This window comes from Podarcis bocagei, assembly GCF_964188305.1.
Source record: "Podarcis bocagei genome assembly, chromosome: 6".
Classification (NCBI taxonomy): Eukaryota; Metazoa; Chordata; class Lepidosauria; order Squamata; family Lacertidae; genus Podarcis; species Podarcis bocagei.
Genome location: NC_138130.1, coordinates 62,037,442 through 62,059,115, shown reverse-complemented (window position 1 = coordinate 62,059,115; position 21,674 = coordinate 62,037,442). Strand labels below are relative to the sequence as shown.

General features: G+C 40.4%; 1 protein-coding gene and 1 long non-coding RNA gene across 2 annotated transcripts in view; one reads left to right on the top strand and one right to left on the bottom strand.

Moving 5' to 3' along the window:
- LOC308590039 (uncharacterized protein) overlaps positions 1-21,674 on the top strand; it is a 277,805-nt gene that overhangs the window by 39,932 nt on the left and 216,199 nt on the right. The window lies entirely within an intron of this gene.
- LOC308590067 overlaps positions 16,353-21,674 on the bottom strand; it is a 52,436-nt gene continuing 47,114 nt past the window's right edge. The window contains exon 3 of the long non-coding RNA XR_014009671.1: positions 16,353-16,432. This is a non-coding gene — a long non-coding RNA (uncharacterized lncRNA). The remainder of the gene's footprint in view (positions 16,433-21,674) is intronic.

Genomic DNA, 21,674 nt, shown 5'->3' with positions numbered 1-21,674 from the left:
AACAAATTTTTTTCAAACATGCTTGACAGTTAAATGAACTTAATCATTTCAATAATATCCATCTCTGCCTGTGGGCTCAGTGGGAAGCAGAACTTAAATATATGGTTCATGTTTTGTTTTATGAACTTTTCGGGAAAGAATTTGCCTCTCCACTGATTTGCAAAGGGCTTTCCCCCCATGTTATGCTTAAATGAAATTTACCGTAACTTCTAAAGAATTCCTCTTCTTGGCATGGAAATATGTTTGAGAATTTTCAAAAATCTGGATTGGAATATTTTGATAAATACTTATTATATCATTTGTATGTGTGTGTGATATATGTGTCTGCTTGAGCTTTCCAGTACAACTCATTGCAGTGATATATTGCTTTGTGATGGCATTTGCAGTGGTCTATAAAACCTAAGTCGTATCCATACCATACGCTCAAGCACATTTAGAGCACATCACTTCCATCAACTAATCCTGTGAACTGTAGGTTGTCAGGATGCTGGGAATTATAGGTCTGTGAAGGGTAAAACACAATTCTCAGGATTTGCTGGGCATGGTGTGGGTATAGAATTTACCCCCTCCCTCCACTCATCCTTATTTTTTTCTTTTCCAGAAAAATATCTGGGTAGAAAGGCACAAAGAAACCATAATTGCATGTTTAATTCAAATTATCTTGGTTTTTTTCATATTAGAGAGAAACACAGTGCAAGTGGTTATGCAGACAGCATCAAACCTCAGATAATGCTGAGGATAATAGCAATTTTAAGAGAGGCAATTTGCAGTCTGATCCACTGCATGCCTCCACTTCTCTTTCCAAAGCACTTTTACAAATAGGGGGAGGGATGCAAACTCTGCTAAGGATCGGGGCAGGCAAAGGGGGGGCGGAGGGGGTGGTTCGCCCCTGGTACCACTGGGGGGGGTAACAATATGGCCCACTGCCTCCCCCCAGCTGTAGAACGGCCAAGGGCGCATGTGCAGTCAGTATGTGTGCCACTTGTGCGGCGTCTGTACAGGCTGCTTCTCGCGTGTGCCGTCCATGCAGCCGTCCGTATGGGCTGCCTCTCGCACGGCAACCGTACAGGCTGCCGCTTGTGCACAGTCCATACGGACTGCTGTGTACACAGTCCGTATGGACATTGTGTGTGCACCGCTGGGCGGTTTGCCCCGCCCCTTGCCGTCCCACCTCGGGTGCCAGAGAGGGTTCCTCCGCCACTGCTAGGGATCACCTTTGTAAGTGGCAATTTCAATTTAAAAGGCACCAAAAGCCAAAACAGTTTATATGAAAGGTCACAACTGTAATATGTTTTCTATGGAAGGATACAACTGGGCTAATCTACTGTTGGTTAATCATAATTTTAAGGGAGGCGATTTGTAGTGTATTGCATAATGTGAACTGCATGGGTGGGGAATTATTTTCATCCTGAGGGCTGCATTCCCTTGTGGGTAACCTTCTGGGCAGGGGAATTGCATGCCAGTAAGAGGGAAGGACTATAGTTAAAAAATGAGCGAAGCAACTGATATGACTTTTACCTACATTAAGGTAAAGGGACCCCTGACCATCAGGTCCAGTCGTGACCGACTCTGGGGTTGCGGCGCTCATTTCGCTTTATTGGCCGAGGGAGCCGGCGTTGGTCCACAGACAGCTTCTGGGTCATGTCGCCAGCATGACCAAGCTGCTTCTGGCGAACCAGAGCAGCGCACGGAAATGCCGTTTACCTTCCCGCTGGAGCGGTACCTATTTATCTACTTGCACTTTGATGTGCTTTCGAACTGCTAGGTTGGCAGGAGCAGGGACTGAGGAACGGGAGCTCACTCCGTCGCGGGGATTCAAACCACCAACCTTCTGATCAGCAAGTCCTAACATTACACCCAAACAAAAGCCAGAGGTTTCTACACAGATGTACCTCTTTATCTAGGTAAGCCTGAGGCATTATCACAGTTTAAAGACACATGCATACACCACGCGTCCTGGAAAAAATGGAACATCCCATTTTCTCACGACTATGGTGGCCATTTGGGATGCCATGATCTCATGCAATTTTGCACCTCACAAAAGTGCTTCTTTGGGGTTCCATGATCTCGGGCCAGAAGATGAGCGTCCTGGTTTTGAGACTCAGGATGTTAGTGGGTATGCACATTTCAACCAGGCCAAAGCACTTGAGGAGAGCATGCAGCAGGGCCAGTTAAGCGTGTGACCTGGGGAGAGTCTTGGGAGCCAGATAGAGAGGCCTGAAGCATTGCATTTTGCTCCTGGGCCTGAGGTTCTCACTCCTGCCCCCCCCCCCCATTTATGACTGCCCACTTAGCTACTCTTTTTAGAGTGTTTTGTACAGTACAATTTGACTAAAATTGGTGGAGTCAGAGAGTGGACATTGTGGATTTTTTTAGCAGTTCTTCTGGCTTTCCTCACATACTTGAGAAACTGCCCCCAAGATGGTCAGCTCAGTAGCTCTGGCTACCCCTTCTTGCACAAGATGAACTTGGCTCTACTTTGTCCATATAGAATGCTACTATAGTATTAGTCTAAGCCATACTCATATTATTGCACCTTGGTACATATGCACAATCATACACACTGTACACCAGAAGTGGGAAACCTGTGACCATTCAGAAGCTGGTGGACTCCAGTGTTGTCCGTCTGGAAGGCTGCAGCTACACACACACACACACACACACACACACACACACACACACACCACAATGTAATCCTGTATCATTAATCAATCTAAATGTTGTTGGTTGTGGTGGTGGGTGATCTACTTTTCTAATAACAAGAGACTTTAGTATTTTTTTTAGAAAACAAAGTTTGACAGAGCTTAACACTATAAAGTTTTGACTGTTGAATTCTTGAATGTTTCCAGTAACTTAACTCTGTGGGCTGTAAGCAGAACCATTTCTGATTACTGTGCTGCTTATACTGCAGACTAGTGTAGTATGCTGCTTTTGAGTTGAAAACCGTTTCCAATTTGGATGAGTTCACGGAGGTGCTGCTTACTGTGGAGCAAATTTCAGCTGATTTCATACAGCTAGAAGAAATGCTTTCTTTCAAAATAACTTATGAGTAAAAATATTGGTATCTGTAAAACAGAGTTAAAATATTGTTGCCTCGTTTTCTGGCGTTCTGCACTTCAGCCATCTGTATTCCAGCTATCAGTTGTGCATTTTAGTATGTCACTCTTTTATATCAAGGCTGGTTTGGGGGCTCTTGATGTTTTACATGGTTAGTTACCTCCTTGTAAGGAGAAAGATATTCCACAAACCACAGGAGTTTACTGCTAAGATTTTCACAGCTTGCTTGTACATGTTGGAAAAGATCAAACTGTTTTATATCTCTTCCCCCAAAAGAAAAGAAAAACATTGGAAATGAATGGATCACTACTCTATTTCCACTCATGTTCAAATCTATAAGAATATCAGAGTCTGTTGCATCTTAAGGGAAGAGAATTGTATCATAGGGAGATAGTGTGATGTCATTAATATTTTTCTTGATGCCCCAGGTTAAGGACTGAACAAATAGCTGTTATTTGTACTCCATGCTCCATACGAACCTGTATATTCAGCATTTATTCAGCAAAAAGTAGCAGAATATCACATGACCGATAAAGAATGATCAAAGGCTGAAACTAGCTGGCTGGTTACCTTTCATAGATAAGCTGAGAGATTGCTTTTCGTTCAAAGCCCTGAAAATACATACAGTAGACCTCGCTTACCCCCAGGAATCATACCAAGGGTAATCCTTGAACTGACTGAACAGGTTAATAGAACACTGCCCTTATTTTGGTATCACTTTCCCACTTACTTTCATTATCAGTTTCCCCCTAGTGATTCTGAGACCTAAGAGTCTCAGTCCAAGTCCTCAGTGGAAACAGATACTCCATTGGAACTTCTGGAACAACTATCACCTCACCCCCTTCTTTTTTCAATGCCATGAATAGAATGAACCTTGGGGGCAGGTGGAGTGGTGGTTTATTGGCTGAAAGCAAACACAGCCCTGTTTGGCTATTTAAAGAAGAGTGCAAGCAAGGTAGAATCATAGAATCATAGAATCATAGAGTTGGAATAGACCACAAGGGCCATCGAGTCCAACCCCCTGCCAAGCAGGAAACACCATCAGAGCACTCCTGACATATGGTTGTCAAGCCTCTGCTTAAAGACCTCCAAAGTAGGAGACTCCACCACACTCCTTGGCAGCAAATTCCACTGTCGAACAGCTCTTACTGTCAGGAAGTTCTTCCTAATGTTTAGGTGGAATCTACTTTCTTGTAGTTTGGATCCATTGCTCCGTGTCCGCTTCTCTGGAGCAGCAGAAAACAACCTTTCTCCCTCCTCAACTCGATCCTGCACACCAGGATCAACTCGATCCTGCACACCAGTGTTTGACTTAAATTTTGGGGGCATCATGCATTTAAACTACTGCCTTTTAATACATTTTTTGACAGCATGTACTTACGTTCCATAGAGTTAATTGGTCTTCTCCAAACATTACTAAACCTGGATCCAACCCATAGTTCACCCACCAACCCCTGTGCAGCACAGATTTCATTCTTTTAAAATTCTGCCTCTTTTACATATTTCTAAAACATATTGTGTGATGCTTGAGATAGAAATATTTAATATTTTAATACTAAAATTTGGATTTTTAATATGCTTATTTCACAGTACACACCCACTGTCTTCCTGTGTTATGGATCCTTGCAATTGTAATGAATTACTTCAAGGAAGGTTCACCGCATAATATAAATAAAAATTTCTTCTCTGTGACCAAACTGTATTTTTCTAGGGGCTCTATCCTGACATAGATCTGACAGCTGGCATCTCAACAGAAATACTGGCATCTTAAGCTTAAGCTCTTTGAGGATTTAATCTGTAAGCCTGAGATTTTGAACACCAGTCTTTGCTGTGGTTTCATTCTGTCACAGTCAGTACCTTGGTTTTCACTCTTCAGAGGAAAACAAAATAGATGCTCAGGCATCCTTCCCTTTTCAGACTGATTTTTCAAAATACACCACATAGTTTCTAATGGGGTTTTCTACCCTGCTAAAGCTTTTCAATTGCATTTCCTTTAAAATAAAAGTGTCTGACATAAACATACTTTAAAAATAAACACAAATAACCAATTATATAGTTTGGCCCTGAGTCTAGAAAGAACACTGGAGTAAGTTATGACAGTTGTTCATGACAAGACACATGAATGTTCATCAGCCTAGTTTGTAAAATATGCCCAGTCAGATACTATAGTTATTTTGTCCCATCTAAACATCTTATCAGTTATGGCCTGCTCCTTCGTGACTAAGACATCATGGGAACATAGGAAGCTGATTATACTGAGTCATACCACTGGTCATACCACTGGTCTATCTAGCTCAGCATTTTTTGTATTGATCTGGTTCACATGTAATGCTAAGCCAAACCATTTCTTAGCCCTGGGTGGTGTAGCAGGACCAGAGAAGGTGGTCAGTCTTTGCGCTGGTAACCTACACATTTGTTTTTTTTGCTCTAAACCAGAGCTTTCCAAACTGTGTGTCATGACTGTGTGTTGGCTGCAGTGTTGCATGAATGCTCCCCACGCTCCTTATGGGGCTGGAAAGGGGTTAGCTTAACCTCTGGTTTGCTAGTAAAACTAAATTGCTGTGTTGCAAAATGATGGATGTCTAAAAAGTGTGTCACCAACATGAAAAGTTTGGAAAGTTCTGCTGTAAGCCATGGTTTTGTTTAGTGTTATTGTGGACCTGGCCACTGATTGCAGCACCTCTCCAGAATTTCACATAGGGGTCTCTCTTACCTGGAGATGCTCTACTATTTAGATATGGCCTTCCCCTTATAAATATCTGTGACTAATATATATCTGTATTTGCTGTTTTAACTTATTAATGTTCATATTTTAAGTATTTTAATGTGTGAGTCAATCTGAGGTCATGGATAATTGGGTGCCATATAACTGTCCTGTTGCCACTCATCCATTAACAACAGATCTGTCCACCATATTGGTAGTGACTTCTGAATTTACCTGAGTAGAGTGTGATGTATAAGTTATTAAATAAGAATTACTGTGATTTTTGGCTTTTGTGCCCATTCTGAGAATTTCCCTGATTTCCTTTCTTCCATTTTACCACATGACAATATTTTTTATCAGTCATCTGGCTAAGATGCAAATATATGGGAAGATCCAAGAAGAGTATGCTTCTAAAAACCTGTGGGGACCCTTAATTGTTTTTTTAAGACCATGTACAATAGACCTTATTGGCTTCCTTCCCTTTCTTATATAACTACAATATAGTTTTAATCTTTTCTCTTTTTTTAGTCACTACTAGCATTTGCATGTTGTCCTTGGTTGTCCTTTTCTTTGTTGAGCTCTTTAGGCTGTCAGCTGTATTTTAGACGCCACATATTGTGTGGTTCTCTACTTGAATTATTAGTTGCCCTAAGAGAGGATCAAAAAGTAAGTCATTGTAACTTGAGATAAGACCTGTCTCTTACATCTCTCTCTTGTACAGAATTGTGTAAGTGCAATCTATTTGTACCAAAATGGAACAATATTTAAAAGTTCTTAACTGCTCTTGAGACCAGTGCCAAAATAACAAGTGTCATAAAAATACATTGCAGCATGTTTGTAGTTATCAAGGATATTGTTTCCACATTAAGATTAGAAAATACAAAACTACCGCTGTATTTAAGTTGGCTAAATATTCTACTAAATGTATATTTGTGTTTCTTTGAAGTTTTTATTTCTTCGCTTGCCTAATAAAAGCAAGCCAGAAAAGTAGACTCAGACAGGGATTTCTTTGTTTTCTTTGGCCAGCAGTATCCTTTCACCCATGCACTTAGCTGGTTCTTAGCCAACGTCAAAGGCATTGTGCTGTTGGTGTCTAGTCAAAATAAAGACAAGTTAACAATCCACTCTTGTAAATTTTCTGCCTTCAAGTAATGCCAATATAAGAATCACAATACTTTCACTCAGCCTCCAAAAATGCATCGGATCTAGTAGCATAAGCAGAGCTGGTGTATCGTGATTTCTATTGCATGTAATTTTGAGACAATGAAGCTCAAATGTTTTTAAATGAGTGCTCATTTCCAGTATAATCTCATAGCAAAAAAGTGAGATGACTAACAGTACAATATACATGACCCCTCAAAGGAAAGGCTTATGGAGGTCACCAGGACTTGCTCCCAGTTAAGTGTGCATAGGATCGCAGCCCTATTGTATGCTTAGACAGATAAAGAATTGCTCTATAAAATGGAATATTCCCTGTTAAAAAACAACAACAAAAACAACCACGAAGACACTAAATAGTATTACATTTTGTTTATCTCTATCCTGGTGAAACAGATTATCCAAAGGGAATATGAAGCCTTCAGAAAATGATACCATAGTGATACCAGCTAAGATCCTTAGTGTAATATCCAAAGGGTGTTATTATATAGAGCGTGGCAAAGATGACATTTGATACTGTGGGTGGGGGGAGATATGTATATCAGTCATCCCGGGGAACTGGTGTCTCAGCTGGAATGCTTATCTATTTTCCATGGGCTCTGCAAGCATTCACCTATCCTCAAAATATTTATACTGTGTCCATACACTCTCTTTGAGGATATGGTTATGGTTTGTAGCTCTGTCTGTTCAAAATATACACTTTATGGGTTTATAATAATGCCATCAGCTAAATGGCTTTGAAAATTGCAAACATCCTTAAAATATACAGAAAAGACACACATTAGACACAGAAAAGGACATTTTTTTCAGTCTTGAAATATATACCAGTCTGGATGCAATTACTTTTTGTTATAGCTCAGGTGTAGAGCATGGCCATGAGTAAACATAAAGCCAGGGCTTTTTATAATTATGGTTTCAATTTCTTTATATTATTCAGCCTTGCAAGATGAAAACTGTTGTTGTTGTTTAAAAACGAATCCTTAGCTCAACAAAAATGTTAATTGCAAAACAAAACATGTCTGAAAAACAGATTACATGTTCTCATATGTAATTAGGCTTGCAGTTTGATCAGATGCAGCACAGGGTATTATGTTCTGGTTAATTTAAGCACTTTGAGGAAGTTTCCAGCAAAATAAATAAATAAATAGGAACTAAAATCCAAGATCCAAGCATGATTATTTGTGCCTACTTTAAGCTTGTGTTACTTAAATAGCTGTTCTTCTGTGGTAGACCAGAATAATATATTGGGGGTCAGGTATAGAAGGGACAATCCATTTGGTTCACATATTAGATTTCTGAAAGAGAAATAACAGTATACTTATATCATGTCCAACTTCCATCCCATTGATTTCAATGGGTCTTCTCTAAGCAGGACTGCACCAGGATCCAGCCCTTTGTTACACATGCATACCTTCGCCAAGCAATGTGAAGTTCCAGGGACAGTAGATTTTACATAGGTTTGGTTCTCTTTGGAAGGAGAGATGACTGGAAATTTAAGGCATTTCTGTAATAATTGAGTTTCTTTACCTGTATACAGACTGAGCACAGGTGGACAGTTCAACCAAGCTAGTCCCACCTCTGATCTCCAGAGAGAGGCACCCCTGCATCCCCAGGTGCTGTCAGCATGTGGAGTTCCATAATCTCCTCAGTCCTCTTTGCCTCTTTCTTCCTCTCTTTTGAAGTTTCTTTGTTCCTGTGCATCTGTCTTTGCTTGGGAAGTGGGAAGGTATGTCAGCTGCTCTGTTGGATTTCCTACTATCCCTTCCTCGGGCATTTACGTGCATTTCTCTAGCCAAAGATGTGGCTAACAGACCCACCACTGACCATTCAGGAAGTTGGGGCAGTCATTCTGACCCCATTGAACTTTTGTCTCCACCTTACCTCCCCACTCAGATTTACAACAATATTTTCTCTGTGATCCCTATAGAATCATAGAATTGGAAGGGTCCTTAGAAGCCATCTAATCCAAGCCACTGCTCAACGCAGGCTCCTTAATGCAAGATCCAACTACAGCATCCTCAACAGAGATAGTCATCCAACCTCTGCTTAATTACCCCCAGTGAAGGGTTTTTAATCTGCTTCCTGCAATTTCTACCCATTGGCTCTAGTCCTGACACCTAGAGCAACAGAGCACAGGTGTGTTCCATCTTCTTCATGGCAGTCCTTCAGATCATCTCTCCTCTCCTCTCCTCTCCTCTCCAGACTAAACAAAGCCAACTCTTTCAATTACTCCTCATAGGACTTCATTTCCCGATTTCTCACCGCATTGTCCTCTCTAGTCATATTGCAGTTTGCCAACCTCTTTCTTAAAATGTGGAGCCCTGATCTGGACATGGTATTCCAGATGTGGTCTATCTAGCTCAGAATAGATTCAGACTATTACTACTTGTGATGTGGACATCACACTGCTGGCTCATGTTCAGCTTGTGAGCCACCAGGACACTTATATCTTTTTAACATGTACTGCTGCCAAGTCAGGTTTCCTCAACCTATACTTGTATTTTTGTTTTTTTTTTATTTTTTTATAAAATTTTTTATTGCGTTTCTTTCCATAGGTAAACAAATTTGTTTGGACAACAATATACAAGAAACATTTTCCATATATATAAAAAAAGAAAAAACATAAAAAAAAGAAAAGATCATCACAAAATTTCTTCGACAACTTTTTGGACCTCCTCGCATCCTCTCAGCATTGCGTTCATCATTCTAACCAATTCAGCAATTTATTATCTTATTTCCCGACTTATTATGCCTTTGTATTTATTATGTTACCAGTTTCAAAAATTTGTAGTTTAATTTTAACACTCTTAATAAACATAATATTTTGTTTCTAATTTGTCTCATTTTTCCCCATCAATACTTACTTTATCATTTACTTAAAATAAATTGCAGAAGCATAACGTTTCTTAATCGTGCACAGTCTTAGCACTCAAACAACTTATAATGTTTTTGCAAATAGTCCTTAAATTTTTTCCAGTCCTCCTCCATTGTTTCTTCGCTCAGATCTCGAATTCTGCCGGTCATTTCTGCCAACTCCATGTAGTCCATCAGCTGCGTCTGCCAGTCCTCCAGTGTGGGTAAATCTGGTGTCTTCCAGAACTTTGCGATAAGAATCCTAGCTGCTGTGGTTGCATACATAAACAAGGTTCTGTCTTTCTTTGGCACCTTCCGGTCCACCATGCCCAATAGAAAGGCCTCTGGTTTCTTAGAAAAGGTATATCTAAATACCTTTTTCAACTCATTATGTATCATTTCCCAAAAGGCCTTTACTTTCGGGCAGGTCCACCAGAGGTGAAAGAATGTCCCTTCTGCCTCCTTACATTTCCAACACTTATTATCAGAAAGATGGTATATTTTAGCCAACTTGACTGGGGTCATGTACCACCGGTATACCATTTTCATAATGTTCTCTTTCAAGGCACTACATGCCGTGAATTTCATACCGGTGTTCCATAACCTTTCCCAGTCCTCAGACATGATGTTGTGTCCTACATCCTGTGCCCATTTTATCATAGCAGATTTAACTGTCTCATCCTGGGTGTTCCATTTAAGCAGCAAGTCATACATCCTCGAAAGTACCTTAGTCTTTGGTTCTAGTAACTCCGTCTCCAGTTTCGATTTCTCCAACTGGAAACCCACTTTTTTGTCCATTTTGAATACCTCTTGAATTTGAGCATAGTGTAACCAATCTCGCACCTTACCTCTTAATTTGTCCTGGCTTTGGAGCTTCCAATTGTCTCCAACTCTTTCAATCAGTTCCCAATATTTTGGCCAATAGGCCTCCATATTGGGCTTTTTTTAAGAAATCTTGGCTTCCACAGGTGATAACCACCTCGGGGTCTTGTTTTCTAATAGATCCTTATACTTCATCCAGACGGCAAAAATTGATTTTCTGACAATATGGTTTTTGAACAATTTATGAACCTTCGCCTTGTCATACCACAAGTATGCATGCCAACCATACACATTATCAAACCCCTCCAGATCTAGGACATCGGTGTTTTCCAACAGGAACCAATCCTTCAACCAGCAGAAGGCTGCGGCTTCATAATACAACCTTAAGTCCGGCAGGGCAAACCCCCCTCTTTCTTTTGAGTCGGTTAATATTTTAAATTTTATTCGGGGCTTTTTGCCCTGCCAGACAAACTTAGAAATATCCTTCTGCCATTTTCCAAAACATTCCATTCTGTCCACGACCTGAAGGGTTTGAAATAAAAATAGCATTTTTGGCAAAACACACATCTTTATAGCTGCGATTCGGCCTGACAAGGTAAGTTTCAATCTTGACCAAATATCCAGATCCTTTTTAATTTCCAACCAACATTTTTCATAGTTATCTTTAAAAAGATTTAAATTTTTGGTGGACAAGTATACCCCCAGGTATTTCACTTTTTTAACCACACTTAGCTCTGTCTCTTTCTGATACCCCTCTATCTCTGTAGGTGTCAAATTTTTGACCAAAACCTTAGTTTTTTGTTTATTTAACTTGAATCCCGCCACCCGACCAAACTCCAGGATAAGTTCCAAAACTCTTTTTGTGCTAGATACTGGCTCCTGTACTGTCAAGACTAGGTCATCTGCAAAGGCTTTCAGTTTGTATTGTTTCGCTCCGACCTCTATACCTTGCACCAACTGGTCCTCCCTAATCATATTCAGCAATACCTCCAGAACAGAGATAAATAGCAGAGGGGATAAAGGGCACCCCTGTCGTGTCCCTTTTTCAATTAGAAGTTCATCCGACACCACATTGTTCACTATCAACTTGGCTTTTTGCTCTGAATAAATTGCTTCTAGTCCATTTTCAAACCCCCGTCCCACTCCCATCCCCTTCAAGTTTTTCTTCATAAACATCCAAGAAATGTTGTCAAATGCTTTCTCCGCATCAATAAAGATTAAGGCAGCCCTTGTATTTCTAATTCTCAACAATTCCAATATATCAATAATGTTCCTGGTGTTATCAGACATGTGTCTACCAGGGAGAAAGCCTGCTTGGTCCTTGTGAATTACTTCGTTTAAAACGTTTTTAAGTCTACTTGCTAAAATGTCTGCAAATATTTTGTAATCCACATTCAGGAGTGAGATGGGACGGTAGTTCTTGAGCTGAGTCTTTTCCTTCTCTGACTTAGGAATCAATGTGATGAATGCTTCTTTCCACGTTTCCGGTGCCCTTCTCCCCTCCATAATCTGGTTGCAAACCTCCAACAACGGTTGTATCAAACAATCCTTCAGAGTCTTATAATATTTGGAGGTGAGACCATCTGGGCCTGGAGATTTGCCAAGTTGCATATTTTGGATGGCACCTTCAATTTCCTGTTGAGTTATTTTACTATTGAGAATTGATCTTTTATCTTGACTTATTTTAGGTAGTCCATTTGTCCTCAAGAATTGGTCTATTTCCGATTCTTTCTGAGGCCCCTGTGCATAAAGTTCCTTGAAGTATCTGTGGAAGCACTTTCTTATTTCTTCTGGTTTCTGAACTATTTTTCCTTGAATCTCCAGGTTTGTGACTGTGTTTAACTTTTGTCTTTTTTTCAATTGCCAAGCTAACAACTTTCCACATTTATTTGCTGATTCAAACGATCTTTGCTTCATTTGTTTAATTTTCCACTCAATCTCTTGATTAATCAATTTCGAATATTGTGCTTGATGGAATTTGATCTCTCTTAGCACCTCTTTTGACTTCGGATTAGTTCTCAACTTTTTCTCTCCTTCACTTATTTTCTCAAGGATTTTTTCCTTTTTTCCATTCCAAAATTTTTTCTTTATTGTATTCTGTTGTATCAGAAACCCTCTCATTACAGCTTTGCTTGCGTCCCAGATTATTCTTTTCTCCACCGTAGTGTTCAAATTTATTTCAAAGTAGTCCTTTAGCGTTTTTTGGGCCTTCTTAACAATCTCTTGATCTCTTAGCAAGGTGTCATTCATTCTCCATCTGAAGGATCCAGTTGGGAAAAGTCTCAATTCCATTTTTAAGGCGTTATGGTCGGAGCAGGTTTTTGGGCAGATTTCCACTTTTCTCGTTTTCGGGGCCAGCCCTCTAGATATCCAAATTTGGTCGATTCGTGTCCATGACAAGTGGGCATCAGAAAAAAAGGTTCCTTCTTTACCCAAGGGGTTCCTTGTCCTCCAGATGTCAATCAAGTCCATATTGTCTGTCATTTCAAAAAAGGTTTTAGGGAGTCTGCCGTCTGTTGTTAAATTTTGATTTTGAGATTTGTCCATATTTGTAGACACCACCCCATTCATATCTCCCATCACAATAATATTAGAATAGTCCAGGTAGTCCATCATTGTCTCATGCAGCTTCTTATAAAATTCTGATTTTCCATCATTTGGCGCATAAACTCCTAATATCAAAATCTTTTCCCCTTGTGTTTGGATTTCAATTGCGAGAATTCTTCCATGATCATCTTTGAATAAGAATTTTGGTGATAGGTTCTCCTTTGCATAAATTACAACACCTCTTTTTTTGACTTTGTCTGATGAGATAAATTCTTGACCAAGTCTTTTATTAATTAATACTTTCCTATGGAGCCTGGTCACATGTGTTTCTTGAAGGCATATTACATCCAATTGTTCTTTTTTCAAAATATGGAATATCCTCCTTCTTTTTTCCGGAGAATTCCCGCCATTTATGTTCCAGCTAAGTAGCTGCAGAGACATCTTGTTCTATTTTAAACGTTCTTAAGATGGGGTGCCTTCCTTTTGCTCAGATCCCGAGGGTGCAGGCGTTGGCCCGCTTTCAGGCAATATTGGTGCTGGTACAGCTGGAAGCCAATCCACTCCTTTTTGGAGATCTTCTCCGTGGTCGTGAAGGAACTTTTGGTTATCTTCAGGTGTTCTAATTTTAACCTTCCTTTCTTTGTAGGTGAAGGATAGTCCTTGTGGAAACTCCCACCTATAGGGAATTGCGTTGTATCTCAGCAATTTTGCTAGTTCTGAATAGGTGGCTCTAAGATCCAACAGCTGTTTCGGGATATCTCTATAGATTTCCACCCTTTTGTCTTGTATTTCAATTGCTTTTTTGAAATGAAGACCTAGGATCTTATCCCTCTCTTCCTTTGATCTTAAAATTATCAAACAGTCTCTGGATCTATCTTTCTTTGCCACTCTTCCCAGTCTATATACCGAAACAATCTTAAAATCTGTGTCTTCCTTTAAACCCCAGAACTTCGAAAATTCTTGTGTTAAGTATCCAATCAAATCTCCTTGCTCAAGTTCCGGGATGCCTCTCAATTTGATGTTGCTCTCGCGATTTTTCAGTTCCACCATTGACAGATAAACTTGTTGTTCACTCACCTGTTTGTGCAGGGGCTTAACTTCTCCTTTTATTTCTTCCACTTCTTTTTGTAGAGCTCCCACTTTCTGGATTGCTTCTCCAGCCAATTCCCGATTTTCCGCTGTAGCTCCTTGCAAGTTCTCTATAGCTTGTGTATGCTGGGAAACTTGATCAGTCAATTTTTGAATCGAGGAAGTTGCTTTATCTATCTTCAGAGACTGGTCGTCCACCTTCTGGTTTAGACTTGATAGTTGCTCCAATATTTGTTTAAGTAGTGTATCCGACCCACCTGCTGCCATATCTTCCTCAGTGGGCTTCTCAGTTGTTTCCCTTTGTTCCCTTTGGGTCACCAGTACAGCTGGAACCGACGATCGGCGTCCTTGGGTCAATGTTGTTTGTAGAAATTGTGCTGGTTTTCTTTCCTTTTCTTTCTCCTTAGCCTCTTTAGATTCCTTAGCTTTAGATGCTCTTGTTCTCCCTGCACCACTCATTACACATCTGTCAGTGTTCAAGGTCAAATTGTCTATTGTTCCATGGGAAAGACAAATTCAATTATAAACAACCGGTAAAGTGGAATTCAAAACAAAAGTCAGTTCCCAGGATCTTATAATCCGAAAGCCCTGTAGGGGGAGTGCCACCAAGTTTCAAAGACAAAGAAGGAAGTAGTCCGCCATTAAAGTTCCAGAAATTTTTGGCTCAGTAAGTTCAATATCCAAAAGTCCCTTCAAAAATTCAAAGTTCCCCAGAGCACCTTTTAAGGTTCAACAAAGTTTCACAGGGGGTGCTTGCAACAATGTCCCAACCAAACTTTCCTGCTCAAATGTATCAATTATACTCCAGCAAAGTTTTCACAAAATTTGCAACTGTTTCCGCAGTTTAGCACAGTCTCTCTCTCCGGCAGCCCGACGATCTGACTCTTTAAAAATCACCCCAGGGGGGGGGGAGGTAGGAGGAGACCCCCCGTTACTCGTTCTTTTATGATCAAAGTCCCTTTCCACCTTCAGTTCAACAATAAAAAGGGCAGATTTAATAGCACGAAAAAGTTAAAGCTTCCCAAAGTCCCGTTTCAAACGCTTCCGCTTTTAAAAGCGTTGCTTTGATCTTGTCAGCAATGTCGGAAGACGGACTTCCCTTTTTTTCGTCTCCCGCTTTCAGCCAGATTTACGAAATTATTTGCCAAATTTTAGTCCCCTTTACTCACGGGTATGTTACTTGTAGTTGGTGTTGATTTTAGGAAGAAGGATCAGCGCTCATCTGTAACAGCCGCGCGGCTTCACTTCTGCGGAAAGAGCGATGAACTCACAGCACCGCCACCCCTCCTTCACTCCGGGTCTCCTTACGGGGTCCCTTCTGTGTTTTCGGAGCAGCTTCTGGTGCCCGCCGAGTCCCACGGCCACGGGCTCACTCTACCCGTGGTTTATCTTGATGGGTCGTCGCTATGCCGCAGCGAACGACCCTTTTCCGCAGAGCCCCTCTTCAGAGCTCGAAGAGGACCGCCATTACAGTTTCGCGCCGCCCCCGGAAGTACTTGTATTTTTGTACCTAAATGTGGGACTTAACATTTTTCTCTGTTAAATTTAATCTTGTTGGTTATAGCTCAGTGTTCCAGCCTGTTGGGATAATTTTAAATGTTGATTCTGATAGTTAACTTCCAAGTATAAAAGTATAGGATCACAGCATATTTCTTTTTAATCCAGTTTATTATTTTCTTGTAATCTGTATGTGAAAAGTACCTTTACTTCAGATTTCCCCAGGGATCTAGCAACTGGGGATAGAAGCAGAGGCAGGCTACTAGTCCAGTCAGGACACTTCACCCCCCTCACCTGCTCTCCCCCCTGAACCACCTATGTAGTTCTCCATGCAACATGTTAAACTTTTTTTTTGAAGCTAAGAGACATTCAAAAGCAATTTGTGAGATGGTTATATATTTTACAAAGAAATAAGGTAGATAGATTGTTTTTAATGGAATCCCAGAAGCTAAATCTCAAATCAACAAAACTGCATTCCACTTGACAATAAGATGAACTTAAATGCTGTAATTAAAAATAAGAAGCACTTTCATTAAATACCGAACCCCCATTGTGCAAATTATCCTAGGAACATTTTGCATAATACTTATGAATCTCTAATAGCAAGGGATACAAAGCAAAGCTTACCTTGAACAGACTAAAATGTAACTCTTCCGTGGTATAGTGATTGGTAAATTGCAGATTTGCTTCAACCACCAGCACTACCTGAATAAGAAATGTGAATAGCTTCAGATATATAACTCCACAATAGCCCTATTTATGTATTACTTCCATGTAGGGCAGTCATGTTTACTCTGGAGTGAAGCCTTGCTTGTGAGTGTGGTGTGACCATGCAGAGACCCGGTACGTAAGGAGGTGCTTCACGTTTCTTTACAAACAAGCATGTGCAACATGAAACTGTTGAAGGAAGAAATCTCTATTTCAGAGTGCAGTGGTAGTTTTAGCCCTGTCCCAAATGTTAACATGAATATGCCCTGCATGTAACAAGTGAATAGGGCCAATAGTTCAGTCATTGGTGGTTCCTTCTATGTGTATATAATAAACAATATGCATGAAGCCTGCCTGGCTAACCATCCAGCTCCACTGATCATCAAGTTAAGTCAGTTCATGTCTTTAAAATATACAACTTCCTGCATTTCCCCCAGTCCAAATTTGAAAATTTTAAAAAATGGTCCCTAGAAAAAAAGAAGACAATACTTGGAACAGATTATGAACTGAAAAAGATACATGGCCACAACCTTGCCTCCATGGAGTGTTTGGCTCATTATTTTTCTCATTTGATTCTGATAATCTTCTGTACACTTGGCTTAAAACAAGACAATGCACATGCATATAATCCTTGCTGGTGTGCAAAAGATCCCCATATATTTTTAAAAACAAAATGTCAGTCCTGTGATCTGAGTCACTTCCATGTTCCATGAAAATAGCAAAAAAGGAAATATGAGTGCTGAAACTTCCTGGTTTTCATGTTGCATGATCCATGAGTCTGAAATGGCCTTGGGGATCACAACTCATAAGGTCCATAAAGGCCACATCCAATTTGCAAGTGCAGTCTTGGTGTCTTCCAGGTGTTGTCAGAGTACAACTCCCATCATTCTTCACCACTGGCCATGCTGGCTGGGGCTGGTGGGAGTTGTAGTCCAAGCATCTTCTTGGGGACACCTGCTTGGGAAAGGCTGTTCTAATGAAAGCAGCAAGAGGATCTATTGCTCTTTCACTATCTTTTTTTGATGCATCTTTGTAATGTGTGGAGCTGTTCTCAGAAAGAGTGAGAACTGAATGTGTCCCCTCTTTTCTTTAGCTGCATAAAATTATACCATAAAAGCAAAAAAGCTAAGATAAGCAGAATTGCTGCAATGTGTGCTAAGATAAGGTTTTGGGGGTCAGAGAACCAGTATGCTAAATTACTTACCTAGCTGAGGACAAAGAGAATGTCAGAGGAGACTATTTAAGGTCATTAATTCTGTTTTAGAGATGGAATGGAGAATGAGACAATCAAATTCTCCTAGAATGCAAATGAATATTCATGAGAAGTTTTCTTTTGTGAAGGGAGCTTCATCATTTTGCAACATCTTTCACTAAAATATGATGAGGTTGCTGAAAAATGTTATTCCTTAATTGGAAGAGGGACGTTTCCTCTTCTAGTTTCTGTTCTGTGGTACTTTCTTTTTTTCTGTCTCTCTCTTTTAAAAGAATAGCACCTCAGAGGCATAGTCTGATCTCCAGATATCTTTGCTGGAGTTCAGTAAACCCTGCTGAACTGACAAGAGCTTATGCTAGCAGAACAGTATGTGGATTGCAATCAGACTCTGCTAACATGTTTTATATTTGAACAAGAACAATGAGGTTTTATCTCATGCATTTTAACATAAGCAGATGATTTAGAAGTCATTGATTAATAAAATGCATATGATTGCATTGCATTGATTTCATTTTTTGTTGAAGAAGCAAATACCTTAAATAAAGCAATTTATGAATGAAATTCCTGTAAGCCTTGCTGTAGGGTATTTCTCTTTACAATTTACTTCTATTATATATATATATATATATATATATATATATATATATATATATATATATATATATATATTGCTGACCCTTCTGCATTTTTTTAGAAGAATATGCTGTCTTTCCCTTCCCATAAATAAATTAAAATTTTAAAAAATGTACAACCATTAATTGCTTTTTCTATAAAGGAACATTGAATTTCTTTATCACTTTCTCTTTAAGAAAAGCAGTCTGCCAAGCACCTGGAAGTTGTATTGCTGGATTTGTTCCAACACAACTAAGCAATAAAAAGAAAAGAATTCCAAATGCATCTTTCAATAAGTCTTAGATTGTATATAAATATATTTTGCCAATATAGCTACATCAGATGTTTGTAAATGCCTCCCCATGGAACAGTTTGACAGGCTGAAGAATGCTGCCAGGGAAAAAGTAATGCCTTGCATGGAAATCACTGTGAGAAAGAGGACAGTAGGTACAAAAGGCACATTGTATGCTGTGCCTTGCAGTTCTAATTGCACCGGTAACACATTTAATAACTTTGATGCATGGTGCATTTAATGCATGATGCATGTGTCCCATTTAATAACTCTGATGCATCCATGTAGAGTAATTTACAATCAAGGCAATCACCCAGGGTGAAAAGCCTGGGGCGGGGGCAGCTGTCACAGGCTATCTACTTAGTCCATCCTCTCAACAGTTGAAATGATTTATATAAACAGTTCATCTTCACTTGGAAAGCAGGCTACACTGACCTAAAGGAAACACATTTATTTCATTTGTCCTTCAGCTCATGTGAATAATTTATATAATTGGTCTAAATAGGATTAACCTCTGAGGAGGAAATGACTATGAGAAGGTGCTAGGTTGTTTAGAATCATCTGGTGAATTTGGGGTGTTCCTAAGAATAAGAATTTCATAGAATCATAGAATCATAGAATTGGAAGAGACCACAAGGGCCATCGAGTCCAACCCCCTGCCAAGCAGGAAACACCATCAGAGCACTCCTGACATATGGTTGTCAAGCCTCTGCTTAAAGACCTCCAAAAAAGGAGACTCCACCACACTCCTTGGCAGCAAATTCCACTGTCGAACAGCTCTTACTGTCAGGAAGTTCTTCCTAATGTTTAGGTGGAATCTTCTTTCTTGTAGTTTGGATCCATTGCTCCGTGTCCGCTTCTCTGGAGCAGCAGAAAACAACCTTTCTCCCTCCTCTATGTGACATCCTTTTATATATTTGAACATGGCTATCATATCACCCCTTAACCTCCTCTTCTCCAGGCTAAACATGCCCAGCTCCCTTAACCGTTCCTCATAAGGCATCGTTTCCAGGCCTTTGACCATTTTGGTTGCCCTCCTCTGGACACGTTCCAGTTTGTCAGTGTCCTTCTTGAATTGTGGTGCCCAGAACTGGACACAGTACTCCAGGTGAGGTCTGACCAGAGCAGAATACAGTGGCACTATTACTTCCCTTGATCTAGATGCTATACTCCTATTGATGCAGCCCAGAATTGCATTGGCTTTTTTAGCTGCCGCGTCACACTGTTGGCTCATGTCAAGTTTGTGGTCAACCAAGACTCCTAGATCCTTTTCACATGTACTGCTCTCAAGCCAGGTGTCACCCATCTTGTATTTGTGCCTCTCATTTTTTTTGCCCAAGTGCATTACTTTACATTTCTCCCTGTTAAAATTCATCTTGTTTGTTTTTGCCCAGTTCTCTAATTTGTCAAGGTCGTTTTGAAGTGTGATCCTGTCCTCTGGGGTGTTAGCCACCCCTCCCAGTTTGGTGTCATCTGCAAATTTGATCAGGATGCCCTTGAGTCCATCATCCAAGTCGTTGATAAAGATGTTGAATAAGACCGGGCCCAAGACAGAACCCTGTGGCACCCCACTAGTCACTCTTCTCCAGGATGAAGAGGAACCATTGATGAGCACTCTTTGGGTTCGGTCAGCCAGCCAGTTACAAATCCACTGAGTGGTAGCATAGTCAAGACCGCATTTTACCAGTTTCTTTACAAGAATATCATGGGGCACCTTGTCAAATGCCTTGCTGAAATCAAGGTAGGCTACATCCACTGCGTTCCCTTCATCTACCAGGCTTGTAATTCTGTCAAAAAACGAGATCAGGTTAGTCTGACATGACTTATTTTTCAGAAATCCATGCTGACTATTGGTGATCACAGCATTCCTTTCTAGGTGCTCACAGACTGTTTGCTTAATGACCTGCTCCAGAATCTTCCCTGGTATTGATGTCAGACTGACTGGGCTGTAATTATTTGGGTCCTCTCTTTTCCCCTTTTTGAAAATAGGGACAACATTTGCCCTCCTCCAGTCTGCCGGGACTTCGCCTGTTCTCCAGGAATTCTCAAAGATGACTGCCAGTGGTTCTGAGAACACATCTGCCAGTTCTTTTAATACTCTTGGATGCAGTTCATCTGGCCCTGGAGACTTGAATACATCTAAACTGGCCAAGTATTCTTGTACTATCTCCTTAGTTATTTTGGGCTGTGTTTCCTTTGCTGAATCATTTGCTCCAAATTCTTCAGGTCGGGCATTGTTTTCCTTATCGGAGAAGACTGAGGCAAAGAAGGCATTGAGGAGTTCTGCCCTTTCTGTGTCCCCTGTTTGCATTTCACCATCTTCTCCTCTGAGTGACCCCACTGTTTCTTTGTTCTTCCTTTTGCTACGAACATACCCATAGAAGCCTTTTTTTGTTGCTTTTAACCTCTCTAGCAAGCCTGAGTTCATTCTGTGCTTTAGCTTTTCTGACTTTGTGTCTACACGTGCTGGCTATTTGTTTGAATTCCTCTTTGGTGGTTTCCCCCCTTTTCCAGTTTTTGTACACATCCTTTTTTAATCTTAACTCAGTTAAAAGTTCTTTAGATAGCCACCCTGGCTTCTTTAGGCACCTTCCATGTTTCCGTCTCATTGGTATTGCCTGATGTTGTGCTTTTAGTACCTCCCTCTTAACAAACTCCCAGCCATCATTAACTCCCTTTCCTTTTAGTATTACTGTCCATGGGATCTCACCCAGCACTTCCCTAAGTTTTATGAAGTCGGCTTTCTTAAAGTCAATAAATTGAGTCCTAGTATGCTTGGCTGCTCCTTTCCGCTGTATAGTAAACTTCAGAAGAGCATGATCACTCGCGCCTAATGATCCTTCCACTTCTACCCCACTAACCAGGTCATCAACATTGGTTAGAACCAGATCTAAAATGGCTGTTCCTCTTGTTGCTTCTCCCACTTTCTGGACAATGAAGTTGTCTGCAAGGCCAGTGAGGAATCTGTTTGACGTTATGCTCTTGGCTGAGTTTGACATCCAACAAATATCCGGGTAATTGAAGTCCCCCATTACTACTATCTCCCTTCCTTTTGCATGCTTGGCCATCTGTTCCAGGAAGGCATCATCTATGTCCTCCGTTTGGCTTGGGGATCTATAGTA